Source organism: Mus caroli, chromosome 8 (assembly GCF_900094665.2).
Source record: "Mus caroli chromosome 8, CAROLI_EIJ_v1.1, whole genome shotgun sequence".
Taxonomy (NCBI): Eukaryota; Metazoa; Chordata; class Mammalia; order Rodentia; family Muridae; genus Mus; species Mus caroli.
The window spans coordinates 116,403,954-116,415,905 of NC_034577.1; positions in this window are offsets into that span (position 1 = coordinate 116,403,954).

Genomic DNA, 11,952 nt, shown 5'->3' on the forward strand with positions numbered 1-11,952 from the left:
ATCTAGCTTACTCTGAGCAAGTGGGTTATGAATTATTATTTACAAAGATTATATATCATATGTGTTATATATAGTATATATAGAAGATATACACACAACAATGAATATTCACAGAGCTGTGACAATATATTTTGCTTGTCTGAGACACAGTCTCATGTCTCCCAGGCTGGCCTTGAATTCATTATGTATCTGAAGATGACCTTGAACTTCTGACCCTCTGGCTTCTCTCAGGTGTGCACCACCACTCTCAGGCTTCACATGGGGCTGGGGGTGCACCCTAGGGCACCACGCAGGCTCAGCAAGAAGTCTGTCCACCCACAGAGCTGTGCTGTATCCCTAGCAGCATGGTTTTCATTCTTTTTGGTGCATGTATCTTCAGGTTGCTGTGGGAGTGCTGCTGCTGTTGTTGTTTGTATTGTACTCAACATCATCAACTTGATCTGGGATCTTAGGTGAGCTCATGTAGCTGACATCGAAATTTCCCAGTGTGCTTCTGTTAGAGTCAGTGTAACAATGAGAGCCTCATGGGGAGAGGGGGTTTCCCGCAGCTTTGAACTGAGACCTCCCCTTGCATCCAATGGGATTGCTGATTCAGGTCCCTGTGGGTCCCCACAATGCATTTCAACACCAGCTCCCTGTGTGGCGGTTTCCCTTCACCTCCACCCAACTTCAATGACCGCCTTTCCTAATTTAAAAAAAAAAAATTCTGCATTTGAAAATTTGACTTTTTCTTTCCTCATTATTTGCCCATCTTCTGTAAAGGAAGAGGACAGAGTGGTTGGTCCTGTACACAGGGCTCAGGGGTGGGGGTGGAGGCTCAAAGTGGCTGGAAAGCCCAGCTGCGTGCCCTACAGCAGGTGTCAGGTCCTGCAGGACCATAAGTCCTGGGATTTCCATGCAGTTGTGGATGTAGGGGCATAGACCCATCTCAGGTGTCCCTGAGTCTGTAGCAACACCCCAGGCTCCATCTTTGTCTTGATAAAACAGTGGGTGCTGCTTGGACCAGCACAGATTCCTCGGGTGTATGAATAGAAAGACCTGGAGGGAAAATAATAAAACACACTTTGGGAAAAGGCTTTTCATGATGTTTGGGTCCCATTTTTTACGAACTGAGGTGAAGGCTGGGACGATAGTCTAGGCAGTAAAATAAGTTGAAGGCCTGAGTTTGATCCCTTAGTACTGACATAAAAAGCCGGGTGTGAGGACACACACCTGTAATTCCAGAGTCAGGGGAAGTAGGACAAAGTCGGATCATTGGAGCTTGCTGGGCAGGTAGCTTAGTCTTCCTGGTCAGTGTAGGGGGCCTCCATGTGCACATGAACACACACACACATGTGCACATACGTGCACATACCTACATACCTCCCTGCAGCAATAAGCCAGTGTATGCTCTCAAAGTACAAGAGGAGCTGGTGAGCAAGGACAAGGAGGCCAGAGGGAGGCGAAGGGTACGTAACCTGTGAGAGAGAAGAACCTGTTCAACAGCAGGTGTCAAGTGCTATCCAGTGAGGCCAGAGAAATGCTGTTGGACTTGGCCAATCCAGTGTGAGGAGAGTTTTAATGACTAGGTGGAGTGGTGGGGCAACAGATGGCTCAGTGGGTTAAGGCACCCACTTGCCAAGTCTGATGATCTGAGTTAAATAACCAGGATCCACATGTCAGAGCCAAAGGCTGACTTCCCCATGGGCTGTGGTATATAGGAGCCCCTCACATTAAACAAATAAATATACAATAAAAGTTGACCATAGAAAAGGAGCCAGAAGCAAACATCACCAGTGAATGTCCAGTCTATGCAGAGAGGAGTGTTTGACAGCCCAGAAGTGTGGACACACTGGACAACACACAGTGCTTGTAAAATACCAAAGAGGCAACCCAGCCAAACTCCACTGACCTCAGGAGTGGTGTCGATGTTGGCAAGGCCTTCAGTCCTTCTGTCTGTCCATGGGGCCATTTTACTATGAGATTGAGGGATAGATCCAGGATTAAAATTCCACTCAACCCTCCAAAGTGGTTCAAAAGAAAACTGTCAATAGCACCCAAGCACACACTTTGGCCGGCCCCCAACTGTGTCTGTAGAAGCAAAGCATTTATTGAGTGTGTCTCTGTTGGTGTTTCTCCTGCTTTGGGGAGCCTTTCGATAACTTGAGAAAATGTTTCCTGCCTTAAAGAGAGAGGGACCTCATCATGACTGAGGGAGGAGAGACTCAATTTTTTTTTGTTAGCCTATCAAAGTGTCGAGTGGAGCTCAGAGAAGCTTGAGACCAGTCCAAGACCTAATTAATGGCTGTGATTTTCAAATTCCCCATGGTTGTCATATGTTAATACATGGTACAGGAAGGTAGAGACTCAATAGGAACAGAGGGTGATGGGACCAGAGTGAGTGATTAGTGTAGCCTCAGTCTCCCCCCACCCAAGTCAGCCTTCTCTTCCCTAGGTGGCACCACAGAGGTGCCAACTCTAGCTCAAGCTTACAGCATTGCAACTATCCTTATCTGGCTCAGTCTGACCCTGGGGACTATGGTATAGTCTGGTGACTGTACCCTGCTGTGTCCTAGGCCTGCTACTTGCTAAGGGGATGGACACAGGAAAAACGTCCCCAGAATGTTCAAGGGACAAGTTAACCCTGGTGTCAGGAATGAGCTGAGGTCAGTCGTACCAGCCCACTATGCTTCGTCTGTTTTGCCACCATTCCCAAAGCAAAGGGGTCAGTGCTAAGGGTGTGCCTATATGTCTGTCTTGCCAAGGAAGATTTTAACTGCTAAGGCTGAGCAGAAGGGTGGCTGTTTCTGGCTCTACGAGCTGGGTGTCCCCAGGGTGGGTCAATGGCCACCTTCAAGAGCTTCACCCTAAGTGGTAGTATCTGGCTACTCCATGCCCAGTAAGATCAGGGGCTTTCTGTCCTTCTGTTGAGCCCTTGCTGACTGGGGGATTGCTCTTCACACCCCCTTCCACTGTTATTTCTGCCTTGTTTTTGCTGGGTGCTCTCACTCTTCCCACTGCTCCCTCCTCTTCCTGATGCTGTGGGCAGCCTTCCAGTTCTGCTGCTCTCAGAATGCCCGGATCAGAGCTCTTGTCTTCTCTGACAAAGGCTACTTCAGATTCCCACTGTCCATGGTTACAATGGGAATTTAAGGGTTTCTCTGCTTCTAATTTCTTGCACATTGAGTTCACAGTCAGAATCATCTTTCTTGCAACACTATTCACAGTAGCAAAATTATGAAACAGACAAATGCACTCTCGCATGCAAACACACACCTGCACACGGTGAAGTTGTGTTTTATGTTTAAGACAGGGTCTCACTATGTAACTGTGGCTGGCTTTGAACTTGTGTTGATGTACCCCCCACCCCCATGCTGGTGTTACAGACATTCACAACCACACCCTGCAGACAGCTAAGTGTTATTTACCCATAAAGAAGAACACAGTTGTGCTATTTGCTGGGAAGTGGTTGTAATGGAGATCATAATAAGATAAAGAAGTCAGACTCTGGGCTGGAGAGATGACTCAGTGGTTAAGAGCACTGACTACTCTTCCAAAGGTCCTAAGTTCAAATCCCAGCAACCACATGATGGCTCACAATCATCTGTACAGCTACAGTGTACTCATATACATAAAATAAATAAATAAATCTTAAAAAAAAAAGTCAGACTCTGAAAGGTGGACACCACACTTTTTTTCTTTTTCTTTTTTTTTTTTTAAGATTTATTTATTTATTATATATAAGTACACTGTAGCTGTCTTCAGACACTCCAGAAGAGGGCGCCAGATCTCGTTGTGGATGGTTGTGAGCCACCATGTGGTTGCTGGGATTTGAACTCTGGACCTTCCGAAGAGCACTCGGGTGCTCTTACCCACTGAGCCATCTCACCAGCCCCACACTTTTTTTCAATGACTTTATACAGGTCCATAAACCAGCTGCATTTATATAGAGATAGATAAATGTAGCCAAAGTACATGATGTACTTGAAAGAAATTTTATATGAGTCTCAGTACTACTGGCCACTCACAATAGCCAAGTTATGGTATCAACCTAGGCATCCATCAAGGAATATTTTATATATATATATACATATATATGTATAGTCATCTTTCTAAATCAATGGCCAGAATATAAGACTCAAAACCCTTTGCTACAGAAACATTCTGTTGGATGCTGTTCATTCATCATCTGTATTCACACCATCTCTGGCTCTCTGCTCGAGGTGTTCTGAATCACTCAGTTTCTTAGTGGTCTGTCCGTTGTCTCGTGGCCTCTGTTCTCAGCTGTGCCATCCACTTGGGATCCTGATATACATGTAGCTAAGTCAGGCTCCTTCATCATGAGTGCCCAGAAAGGAAAACAAGCAAAGAAGTGGATTCTTTATAGTTTTCTGCAATCAACTCTGGCTTCTCCTTGAACTAGAATACATTTGATGAGGCTAAAATGAGAAATGACAAACTTAGGGGGGAAGAAGAATTCCTCCCCACAGGTGAGCAGAGCCCAAGCAAAGTTAGATACAGGGAGATCTGAGCATCTCAGTGAACCACACAGCACCCACAGCAAAGCCCGAGTACAGAGAGGGGCTGCCTTCAGACCTAAGGCGAAGGCTTTTCAGTTTGATAGGCATCCCTCGGGCTCCTATGAAGTGTTGAGTGCTGGAGTTACAGGAATACAAAGGCTGACAGAGCCACAGCAATTACAGCTGTGTGCATGGTCTCTGTGCTCTCCACTCTGGACTTTCAACTGCTTCAGATAAAGAGACATGGCTCTGTGCTACAAGACCCTGTCCTGTACTTTATTGATTATCCTTGATCTGAACTGTGAGGGACTGGATTTAGGTGTGCTCAGGAGATACACCTGTGTTGTGTGTCTGAGAGTGTTTCCAGAGAGGTTTAACTGGAATAGGGAGGTGAGTCTGGGGGCCTGGCCTGAAAAGGGAGAAAAGGAGAAAGTGAGCTGATCATTACTTACTCTCTCTCTCTCTCTCTCTCTCTCTCTCTGCTTCCTGACTGTAGATCTAAATTTCAAGAATAGCTCCTACGGTGGAGGGTGGGGGGTGGGGTGGGGGTGGGACTCATTCATCAGGACTCATCCTGGCTCGACTGTCGTAGTCACAAGAAGTTAACATCCTTCCTAAACTTCACACAGTGTCCCCAGCTTTGTCCAGCACAGATAGCTGTGCCACCATAGTCCATACATGAGTTACGTCTCTGTGCTTTCTTGTTATTTGTGATCGGTCCAGGCTAGTCTCAACCTCCCTCAGCTTCCCCAGTACTGAGATTACAGGTGTATATCACCATGACCGTCTTGACACACTTTAGAGAGCCCCAGTTTGCCTTCCTGTTGCTGTGATAAGACGCTGACTGAGAGGAATTTGGGTAGGGTGGGGTTATTGCATCGTACAGGCAAAGTCCATTGTCTGTCAGGGAAGCCATGGTAGAGATGCCATGCAGGAACCTGGAGGCAGAAGCTGAAGCAGACAGGCAAGCCTGCAGGTCAATCTGAGGGAGGCAAGTCTTCAATTGACATTTCTTCTTCCCAGTTGTGGAAGTTCTTGGTCAAGTTGACAAAAACTAACCAGTACACGCACAGACATACAGAGAGAGAGAGACAGACAGACAGATGCACACATGACATGTTACCTTATCTAAAATATGAAAAATATAACTCTAAATACACCCACAGAGTATACTCACCAACAACATCAAAATTCAAGGATTGTTCACATAGTTATACCAGTTCCATGGAAGCACATTTAGCCAGCACGTTTCAAAATAGCTTGCAGGCTGGAATGTCTAACTTACAAACCCTTATGGCTAGGCTCAGTGATGTTGACATTGCACTGCTTGTCATCAGCTAAAGCTATGAACTTCCATCCTTTCAAAGTTAATGCAGTTTCTTCCATCCTATAAGCATTGATTTGTCAAGTCTGGCTTTGTTTTGGGAGCTGGGATTTAACCTTGAGCAAAGCTTTGCTCCCATAGAAATATCCACTAAGATAAACACACAACAGCAATAATGTGTCTGCAGTGCTGTGAGTGGGCTCAACAGTTCACACACACAGTAAAGACAGCGACTTCTCTTCCAGAATCTATCAAAGGCCAGTAGCTCAGCCGCAGAGTCAGGTCTATGAGCCCCTTTGCCTTCCATGACTAATTATTGCTGGGCCAGTCTTGTGTGAGACCAGCACAGGAGGCCACAGTTCTTAAAAGTTAGCGACTGCATTGAGTCTGGAGGATACAATGTAACTGGGCTTCTAGCACTGTCTCTACGAGGCTGCTGCAGTTCCCAGAGAGTGCTGTTCTCGCTGAGCCTGGCTGTCCTTTCCAGTTCTCCTTCAACCTTCTCCTGTGGCTCGCACCTGCTCGGCTCTATTCTGACTCTCCCTCCTCAGAGCCAGCCAGCTGTCCACACCAGGTGTGACTTGGGGAACTCACAGACCCAAGGAGGTTTACATGACTCACAGATATGTGTGGGGGTTTATCTGGCCCTGTTTAGAGAGGAAGAGGGGAGGGCTAAGGTGACTCCATGTCCCAGATGTCCCAGCCTGCTGTGACCTCTGTCCCTGGATCCTTCAATGCACTGCTCTGTCTTCAGCAGCACACCACAGGGGAAGGGACAAAGCACAGGGGCTGGGAGACACAGTACCCACTTTAGGTTTAACGGTCAGGAGGGAGCTAGCATCGTTCACCTAGCAATTGGGAGCCTAGCACCTCAGATAGGTGCTTCCCCCCCCCCCCCCCCCGCCCACTCATGCAAAGCATTGTGTACATAAGGATACACGGAAGTCTCTTTGAAAATGTGAAGGCTCCGTTAGATATATATAAGGCAGTCTGTGATCGGGAAAAGTTTCCATGCCCTGTTAGTTATTTCGTGTGAACACACATCACACACATCAAGCTCAAAAAGGTACTTCCAACTAGGAAATATTTAACAATTCACTTACGTTTTCTGAGGTTGCTATTCTGAGTCTTTAGTTCTGAATGCCAGGTTCCCCTCTCCTCCTGCCTATCCCCCTTCTCCTCCACTTGGAATATGTTCTTTCCTAAAGCATTGTTTTTTCTAACCTTCATGATTGATTTACTCTTCCTGCACCAGAAACAATGGGTAGGGCTAGGCCTTTGGAATATCCGCCCTGTGCCAGCGCGTTGCTCCAATGCAAAGAGAAACGGGGAGTCAGATGAAGAAAGAACACGCCTAGTGATAACACACTGAACTCATGACAGTGGTTCCCTGTGAGCTCTGCCGGCTTAATCTTCACCGCTAAGAAGCATAGAACTGTCTGAAACCAAGTCTGAAGATAAATCCTTCCGTTACACTGCTTCTCACGGGTAATTATCACAGCAATGAAAAGCCTCACACATTTACAAACAACCAACATGATTATCAACTCAGACAATCACAACACCACCCCACCCCGGAAAGGTTAAGGGAACAAGAAACACCAGCTCAGAGCATGGAAGGCCGGGCTGTCACTCTTGGCACATCTGCCTAATCACGTACCCTGCCTTTCTTATCACTCGTAATCCTATAGTGTGACCACAAGTCCAAAGAGCGGGTGCTACTGTGTTTGTGTCTGCATTGTTTTGAATAGATCAAAGCCGCAAGGAGGGGTGGGAATACAGCTGAGAGGAGAGACTGTTTGCCTTATGTGCACCAGGCCCTGGGTTCACTCTCAAGTCCTATAAAAAGACAAAAATCATATGGAGGAATTTCACCGACATACTGTTGACTGAGCAGGGTGATTTATGCTACAAGACTCCTTGTCTACACCAAGCTTGGAATTAGTCAAATCCAAGTGTAAGGAGAATCTCTTGTACTCCATGGAAGCATCACCTGTCAATCAAAAAGCCTATGGCCAATAAGCTGAGGCAGGAAATAAGAGGTGGGACTTTCAGCAGAAAGAGAGAGAGAGGAGAGAGAGAGAGAGAGACAGACAGACACAGAGAGAGACAGAGACAGAGACAGAGAGACAGAAAGAGACAGAGACAGAGAGAGACAGAGAGAGAGATTCTGGGAAATAGTCAGGTGACAGAGATTTGCCCTGAACTCTGAGGAAGAGACAGATGCATAAACCTGAGGAGAGGTAACTAAAGCAATGGAAGAACGTAATCTAGAATAAAATGGATTATTGAGAAATGAGCTAGACGAAGAACAGAGACAAAGCTTATGGCCTGAGCATTTATTCACAAAGGATTTAGTATCAGAGTTGTTATTTTGGGGAACTTGCATACGGCTCCATTTAAAAGTTAATATCTGCCGGGCGTGGTGGTGCACGCCTTTAATCCCAGCACTTGGGAGGCAGAGGCAGGCAGATTTCTGAGTTTGAAGCCAGCCTGGTCTACAGAGTGAGTTCCAAGACAGCCAGGGCTACACAGAGAAACCTTGTCTCGAAAAACAAAAAACAAACAAAACAAACAAACAAACAAACAAAAAAGAAGTTAATATCTACAATCCAGCATGTGTGGTAGGAGCTGGAAAACAGGTCACGTCTATGCTCAGGAGAGATTAATGGCCGCACACTTAGAATTCATGCACCTTTCTAGAGGAATATTATACTTCAATTAAAATCGTATTCAAAGGAAGCTTTTCCATGGTGAACCCTCCCCCTTGTTTTCATCTCGGAATTGATGAGCAATCAGCTAGGTCATCATCAAACAAACCCAGAATTCTCCATCTGCCTCTCCTCCCAGGAGTGCCCCCCCCACCCCCTCCTCAATTGCTTCTATGCATAAATAATAGTTTTAAGTATTCCATTCACATTTGATGGCAAGGTCCCCACTTTTAAATGTTTACATCCAAACTTCTGCTAGAGCATGGTATGGAAAGAATCTTAACTGAGTTTGTTCCCCCAATGAGTGATGACAAACTTGCTAATCTAGTTCATAACTAGCCACGCCCCACCTAAAGATTCAGCATCCGGAACAAACACTGCCTGGGATCTGTGTGGTCCCTGCTTCTAAACTTCCGTTATGATTACAGTTAATGTGTTTACCATTGAATGGCTTCTGCCTTTGAACAGTCTTCTCCAGCATTAGCATGCTTTTAATATTCTTTCCTGTTGATTATCCTGATGATGTTCAATAATGCTTGAACTCTGTCCATATAAAAGGATTCTGCCAATAGCCAGTCCACCATGTGGAACATATTAGTATCATTAGAGCCCCCAAGTCTTAACACGCCTGGAATAGTTTCCATGTTTGCTAACTTCACTTGCTATTCATGGTACTGCTCCATTAGTCTGTGAGCCTGACCACCAGGCTGTCCTGTTTCTGCTGGCTGGTTCCTCTATGAGGATCACAAGTGTCTCCCAAACACTGCAACTTTGAGGGCTTCCAGGTGATTTTCCAACAAACTTTCCAGTATAATGGTCACATGCAAACAAGAGTCAACTCTATCTATGCTGTCTGCCTGAAAGTCCGGAGCAGGCTGCAATAGTGATCACAGCAGTGGTTGTCGCTGGTCAGGAGAATCAGATAAGGCTGTGGTTAAATTGTTAATAGGTTGTTAAATTGTTACTTTCTTGTTGTGAAGGGAGGGGATACAGAAGGTCTTAGTTACTTTTCTATCGCCAAGGGAAAACACCGTGACCATGGCAACTTATATAAGAAAATGTTTGATTTGGGGCTCACAGCTGCCCACTATTGTGTCAGGGAGCATGACAGGCAATGGGCAGTGGGGCAAGCAGGCAGGCAGAGCTCTGGAGCTGGAGCTGAGAAGTTACATTTGGAGATTCTACTATGGTGGAGAGAGAGAGAGAGAGAGATCTGAGAATGGTATGGTGTGGGCTTTTGAAGCCTCAAAGCCCTCCTCCAAGAAGGCCACACCTCCTAATCCTTCCCAAACAGTTTTACCAACTGGACACCAAACATCCATGAATGTGGTGAGAATTCTGGGCTTTTGATTTCTTTTTAGAAACACAGAGAAATATTGTAAGAATGCATTTTCATTTTAATCCCAGGTGTGGGATGTGGGGCTGCTTTGGGTTGACCGCAGCAGCTGACTGTGATTTGCCTCGTGCTCTAGCAGAGGTGTGGTTTTGCCAGCTGCAGATGATTTTTGCAATCGTGTCATGTTTGGAACTCTGGGAACTTTTCAGAGGGTATATAAACGCTAGAACTCCAAAAGGAAGGTTCAGTGGTTGTTGGTCGTTTAAGGAGGTTGATTGTGGGTTTTGTTAGTAGCTGTTATCCATGAGAAAACAAAAGGAAGGGAATTAGATTCAAGGATTTTCCTAATTCCTCTCTCCCCTCTATCCTTGTTTCTCTCCTATCTAGTGTTAAGAGGATAAAACCAGGGAGATAAAGGATGGGAAAAGAAGAACCCACAAAGTAGGAAAGACTGGCTGTATATGAGCTCATTCAAACCATCACACTAAGTTTTCAACTTTTAGGATTTTATTGGAATTCAATATATTCTGGATACAGGTACTGTGTCAACTAGATAAATGAACTTGGTCTCCTTCCTGTGGCTTGGGTGTTTTGACTGCATGTATGTATGTGCACCACACATGTCCAGTGCCCACAGAGGCTATGAGAGAGCATTGGAATCTCTGGAAAGTACTTGTCTATGTCCCCACCCCCAACACATACATAAGTTATTTCTAAATGATTTCTAGAAAAATCTTTCCCAATTAAATAGGTATAGTGCTTTGACATCAGAATGACCATGTGTGGTGGTCTGAATGTAACTGGCTCCCATAGGCCACAGGGAGCAACACTATTAGGAAGTATAGCTTTGTTGGAGTAGGTGTGGTTTTGTTGGAGGAAGTGTGTCACTGTGTAAGCTTTTGTAGTCTCCCCTCCACCAGCCTGAAACCTGCTTGCTCAGGGGTGGAGCTTCCTGCTCAATCGTTATGCCACGCCCACTGCTGGAACCTGCCGCTTTGCTGTTCCGAAGCCATCACGTGGTGATCACCCTGCTACTGGACCCCAAGATTATTTGGCGGGAATTGGGCCCCTCCCCCTTCCTTCATAACAGAGTGCCAAAATAGTAAAAATTAAACCTTGAGCAGAGACCTTTGTCTTGGTTCCTTCCTTATCTCGCGCAGCCCAGCCCCTCTTCTCTTCCAGGTTTCCAAAATGCCTTTCCATGCTGGAACCCAGGTTGTGATCTACTGGCCAGACACAACAAGCTTTGACATCTCCTAGTGCTCAAGCTCCATCCTGTGTGAAAGAGAGCATCTTCCTGGCTGCCTTCAGCTCCTTCTCTAGCACCATGTCTTCCTGCCATGATGACAATGGGCAGGAGCTATAAGCCAGTCCCCAGTTAAATGTTTTTCCTTTATAAGAGTTGGCATGGTCAGGGTGTCTTTTCAGAGAGAGAGAAACCCAAACTAAGACACCATGTTATGTCATAACAAATATTATGCCATCATTGTGGCTGTATTTTGGCTTTTCTGTCATTCTGTGAGTCTAGATTTTCCTCTTTAAAAACGATGTATTCATTTATTTTATCATGTGTGTGTGCACCTGAGTGTATGTGTGTACACCTGAGTGTATGTATGTGTGTTCACCTGAGTGTATGTGTGTGCATCTGAGTATATGTGTGTTCATCTTAGTGTATGTGTGTGCCCCTGAGTGTATTTGTGTGCACCCGAGTTTATGTGTGTTCACCTGAGTGTATGTATGTGATCTAAGTGTATGTGTGTTCACCTGAGTGTATGTGTGTACACCTAAGTGTATGTATGTGCACTTGAGTATATGTGTGTTCACTTGAGTGTATGTGTGTGTGCACCTGAGTGTATGTGTGTACATGAAGGTGACCTGCTCCCTACCCTCATAGAACCTCCACTGGATCAGAAGAGCCAGAGATGAGGTTCTGGGAGAGCAGACACTCAGGGTTTGTCCCCACAGGTCAGCATTCCTCTTGCTTTCCCCACCCCCATCCCATTTCCCTATCCACAATGTAACAGCCATTCTTCTTAGACCTGGTGTTCTGTCTTGTTTTATTTTCTTTCTTTCTTTCTTTCT